Here is a 6,000-nt window from a genome sequence, read left to right as displayed (position 1 = left end):
CATTCCTCAATTAATAAATGGTCAAAGGACATGAAGGCAGTTTCCAGAAGAAGAGATCAAAGCTATCTATAGTCATATGGAAAAAAATACTCTCAGTCACTATTGATTAGAGAAATGCAAATTAAAACAACTCTGAGGTAACACCTCATACCTATCAGATTGGCAAACATGACAGAAAAGGAAAATGATAAATGTTGGGAAGGTATGTGGAAAAATTGGAACTCTAATGCACTGTTGGTACAGTTATGAACTGATCCAACCATTCTGGAGAGCAATTTGGAACTGTGCCCAAAGAGCTATAAAACTGTGCCTAAGTCTTTGACCCGGCAATATCACTAATAAGTCTGTATCCCAAAGAGATCAAAGAAAAAAGAAAAGAACCTATTTATACCAAAATACTTATAGCAACTCTTTTTGTGGTGGTAAAAAATTGGAAATTGAAGAGATGCTCATCAGTTGGGAAAGGCTGAACAAGTTGTGGTATGTGATTGTGATGGAATACTGTTGTGCCATAAGAAATGACGATCAAGATGCTTTCAGAAAAACCTGGGAAGACCTATATGAACTGATGCAAAGTGAAGTGAGCAGAATCAGGAGAACATTGTAAACAGTGACAGCAATATTGTATGGTGATCAACTATGAAGGACTTCGCTGTTCTCAGCAGTATGGTGATCCAAGACAATTCTGAAGGACTCATGATGAAAAATGCTATCCACGTCCAGAGTAAGAACTGATGGAGTCTGCATGCAGATAGAAGCATGTTGTTGAATTGTTTCCCACTGTGTCCAACTCTTTGTGACCCCATTGGGGATTTTTCTTGGCAAAGATACTAAAATGGTTTGCCATTTCCTTCTCCAGTTCATTTTACAGATGAGGAAACTGAGGCAAACAGGGTTAAGTGACTTTCCTAGAGTCACACAACTAGTCCCACTGTGCCACCTCGTTGCTCAGATAGAAGCATACTTTTTAACATTTCTGTTTTTCCCTTTGGGTTTTTGAAGGATTTGTGTTTTCTTTTGCAACATTGCTAATATAAAAATGTTTTACATGACTGCACATGTCCAATCGATATCAAATCGCTTAAGGAGAGAATTTGGAGCACAAAATGTTAAAAAATGAATGTTAAAAATTATTTTTACATGTAATTGAGAAGAAGAATGAGAGGAGAGGGAGAAAGAGAGAGAAGAAATGTACCTAAGCATCTTCCTTTCCTTTAGTCCAGCCCACCAAATGATAATGATGAGGGTTACTGGGAGTGAGTGGCAGCCCTATCTTACCTTCTGTCACTTTGTTATAGCCTAATTTCTTTCAAATTGAATCTTCTCAGGGAGAGGGGATAAGGCTGCATCCTGGATGCTGGGGTTAAGTCCTCCCTTGGGGTGCAGAGAGCTGAGGCCAAGACAGCTGTCTGCTTCAGGCTGGATTTGGCAGGGCAGATGGTAATGCGCATCTCCCTGGCTCACTCCCATTCCCCTCCACACCCAAGCCGCATCCTTGGGATGCTGGTCCTGACAACCCACTCCCTACCCTGCAGAACCGCCACACCCAGATCTCAGCCAGAGGGTGGCCTCGTGGGCTGATGCTATAAGATACCTCCCCACGCCAGACTACCTACTACCTACTCCCAGCCCTCTTAGTGCTCAGCACGGAGGCCTTCCCCTTGCCCAACCTCTCTGGATGCGGGGGAGAGGAGGCCGAGGGGCGTCATCCCAATCCCCACTCTGATTGGGCTTAAGGCTCCCGGGGCCAATGGAACCCACAACCCAGCGAGATCCTTTTAAATTCCTTCTCCGGTTCCTGCCGGTCTAGGAAACAGCTGAGCTGGTTCCAAGTACCAGCTCTGTCCTCAGTCTCATTCAGCCCATTAGCAGCCGTGGCTGCAGCTGAACCTGAGCCCCAGGACCTCGTTTGCTTCCCCCCTCCCTCCTCTTGCAGGGCCTCCGCGGCGTTGGACCATAGGTCCAGGAGGATCCCTTTGATTTTCCTCACGGTCTGAGGTTGGAAGTGGGCTTCCACGTGTCCTGGTCCAGTCGCGGTGCAGGATGCCCTTCATCTTTGTACCTCGGTTTCCCTTCGTGCACAGACAGGGAAAAGTTCTAAGAGAGCTCCCCTACTCCACCCCTCTGGCAGGATCAGAGCAAACCCTTTTCTGGTTTCTTCTTTTTTCTCCCCATCCCTCCTCTAACATCCTCAGGGCCGGAGAATCACAGCTATAAATGATAGATTTGCATCCTGTTGGGTGACTTAGATCTGGTCCATGGAAAGGGTCTAGGGAATCTTTGGCTTTCCAGAGGACGTGGCCCTAGAGTAGTGAACTAATTTCAGATTTAGCAAAGTGGTAAGATGGGGTGCCTCTTACCACTGGGAGAGACAGGGACATCTGGGGCAACCTTGGGCAAGTTGCTTCACTGAATTGTTCAATGATCAAATGAGATGTCCCTTCTGTCTCTGACATTCTATTGTTCTGTACTATGGGGTGACTGGGAGAAGTCCTTCTCAGCACTCAAATTGTCACAAGGGTAGAAGGGGGTGAGGCGAGGGCACAGTGTGTGCCTCCTCTCCTGCAGCAGCTTCTCCCCACCCTCATACTCAAGAGAAGAAGGAGGGGTCCTTAGTTCCTCAAGCCAAAACTTTGAGGGATGGGGCTAAGCATTTATATAGGACCTATTATGTGCCAGGCACTGTGCTAAGTGATTTATCTCTAAGAGGTAGGTGCTGTTATTAATCCCATTTTACAGTTGAAGAAACTGAGGCAAACAGAGTTTAAATTATTTGGAAATATGTTTTGCATGATTTCTTATGTATAATTGAGATATTGCTTGCCATCGCTGTGTTGGGGGCACTGAGGGAGGGAAAGAATTTGGAACTCAAAATTTAAAAAAAAGAATGTAAAAAAAATAATTTTAAAAGAAAATTATTTATCCAGGGTCACACAGCTAGCCTGAGACTGAATTTGAACTCAGGTCCTCCTAACTCCAGGCCCAACACTTTACCCACTGTACCACTTAGCTACCTTCAAATAGAAATTGTTTGCTAGTGAAAAAGGGCTCAATTTACCAGCGATTAGAGTCCACAGAAATCAAAAGATTGATTTTGGGGGAAGGTAGACCTGATGATTCTAGAGTTCAGTGATTAGGGTCTAGTCCTGCCATGACACTGTTCATAGGGAAGTTTAAAACTAGGAGGCATTGCCACCTTTTGGTGGAGGTACCAGCTAATCTATATTGGCATGAAATTTGAGGGTCCCCATTTTACAGGTGGTGAAACCGAGGTAGTGACTAGGATAGAAACCACTGGAATCCCACTGGCATAGTGAGCACACATTTATTAAAATAATTATTTAATTTAATTGACTAGATCCCTGGCTGAGGGTTCCTGTGTTTCTGGCGTTGTTGTCTGGTGCTAACAGCTAACACCTGTTTTGCCACTGCACCCGAAAGACCATGGGACTTTTCCATCTGGCTTGGGGCTGAAACTTTCTGAAGGTGTTGTATCCTCCCTGTTAGAATGTGAGCACCTTGAAGGCAGGGGTTGTTTTACTTTTCTGTTTGTGTTCCCAGAACTTAGCACAGTGCTTTGCACATAGTAAGCATTGAATAAATGCTTCATTTATTCATTCATTCATTCATTCATTCATTCATTCGGCAGGAGTTCTTAACCTTCTTTGGGTTTTTCTGGCAGAACCCCTCCTCAGAATAATATTTTTCAAAAATGGAAGTCAGTGAAATTGAAATTAAATTTCAGTTAGTGAAAACAAGATTTTTTTTCCTAAACAAGTTCATGGACTCTGAAATCTATTCACGGACCCTGTAAATCCCAAGAACCCCACCTTTAGAATACAGTCGACTGGATCCTTCATTCCCTGAACCACCCTGTGGCGGGTGGTGATGAGAGACCCCCTCTGGCCCAAGCATGTGGAGTCCAGGCAACCATGAGATTTAGCACAAGGAGAGAGCTTAGACAGCATCTCTTCTATTTCAACAGATGGGAAAGTAGGCCCAAAGAAGTGGATTTGTCTAAGGTCACTTAGAAGTACCTAGTAAAGAGGCAGAGTATCATGGTGGATAAAGCCCAGGACTTGGTTTGGGGAAGATCTAGGTTCCAGACCCATGGTCTCAAGGCACTGAGGGTGTGACGCTAAGCAAATGACTTCATCTGCCTGAACTTCCATTTCCTCAATGGTAAAATAGGATTTTTTTTTCCTCCAGTTCTCCAATGGAGAATTTGGTAAGGAACTTTGTAAGCCTTAACGTGCTATGAGTCAGTTTTTATTATTATTACTGACCCTGTTGACTTCATTAACACAGGGAATTCCAGGTAAAGAACTTACAGATGCAGACCTGAAACTGAGACAAACCAGGTTAAATGACTTGCCCAGGGTCACACAGCCAGTAAGTGTCTCAGGCCAGATTTGAACTCAGGAAGATGAGTCTTCCTGACTCCAGATTTGGTACCTTATCCACTGCACCACCTAGTTGGCCCCCTCCCCTTGAGATTACTTCCCATTTATACACTATAGATCATGTGTGTATGGAGTTGGCATTTTGTCTCTCCTATTAGAAGGTGAGCTCTTTGTGAGCATGGATCTTGTTTTTTGACTTTCTTTGCATCCTAGTACTAAGCCCATTGCCCAGCATGTAGGAAGTGCTTAATAGATACCTGTTGACTCTTTGACTAGCTCTTCACCTCTCTCTCCCCCTCTTCCAGAGCCCAGGAGTGACTCAAAATGGATTTTCCCCAAATTCCTATCCAAGGAATTCTGACTTCAGCCTTTTCCCCTTCTCCTGGCTCTGCCATATCTCTGTGGATCACAGTACAGCTGGTTACCCTGGAGATAATCAGAGAGGCACAGGCAGGCTGGAACTCAGAGCAGACTGTGAAGGGAGGGGTTGGGAGCTACAGAACCTTCCCACCCAACCCACCCACAGTCAAGGCTGTCCTAGCCACCCCACACAAATTACCCTGTTATATCCTCACACAGAATCCATTCCACAAATATTCCCAAGTGTTTTCTGAGTCAAGAGCTATCCTCAATCTACATTCTGGAGGGCCTGGCTGCAGTTTGGGGGAATGGTCCAAACACTGACTCAGTGCTGGGGATGAGCCTGGGCAGATCACTTAATTTCTCTGGGCCTCTGTTGCCTCACTCGTAAAACAAGGGGGGTTGGATTGGGTGACTTCTAATTTCACGAGTGCTGGAATGGGATATATGATGTATATAACATGCGGTGAAGTTAGTGACTCTGCCCAAGGTGGTATGTGCACACATGGGTGGGTACCTCAGGCCAGCCAAAGCCAGCAAGTGTTTGAGAAGTGTCCCTGGGTATACTGCAACCCGTGTTATCTGCAGTAAAGTGGGAGGGATTCAGAATTCTCTAAATGTGTCTAGGGAGGGGATGGAGAACAGGGAAACCACACCAGGAGTGGGTTTGCTGTCTAACAGAGAAAATTCTTCCTAAGACACTCTGGAAATGTGATTATTAGTACTAGTACCAGCTGGTCTCACAATGGGGAGACTTTGATGTGAAGCTGACATACAAAATCCCAAGGGAAAGAAGAGCCCAGACGTTCTTTGTCTTCCCTGAGACCCCAGAGAGTAGGAGCTCATTGGAAAGGGGAAGTTCTTGGCCCTGGCTCTGCCCCTCTGAAGTTCATGTAAGGGTCCCAGGAGACCAGGCCTCAGGGTCCCTTAGCCAAGTAGGCATCAGAGAAACGAGGGCTCCAGCCAGGTGAAGGAGCAGGTTAGGAAGAGAAGGGAGACAAGAGAGGAGGGGGAAAGAAAGCTGTGGATGGGATGGATTAAGGAAACTGGACAGGTCAGGGAGACACTTGGGCCAGTGGAATGTACAGAGCTGACCTGTCCAGCCCTGGCCCTGGTTCTGGCCATGCCCCTCTTTTCTGCAGGCTCTGTTCCTCTCAGGGATTGCCCATTTTTTCTCTCCCAGGAATTCTAACAGGCTCAATTTTCCCTGTCCTCCTCCCTCCTCCCCCTTCTCTTC

This window comes from Phascolarctos cinereus, unplaced genomic scaffold, assembly GCF_003287225.1.
Source record: "Phascolarctos cinereus isolate Bilbo 61053 unplaced genomic scaffold, phaCin_HiC Scaffold_5;HRSCAF=322, whole genome shotgun sequence".
Lineage (NCBI taxonomy): Eukaryota > Metazoa > Chordata > Mammalia > Diprotodontia > Phascolarctidae > Phascolarctos > Phascolarctos cinereus.
Note: the sequence above shows the minus strand (reverse complement) of the source record.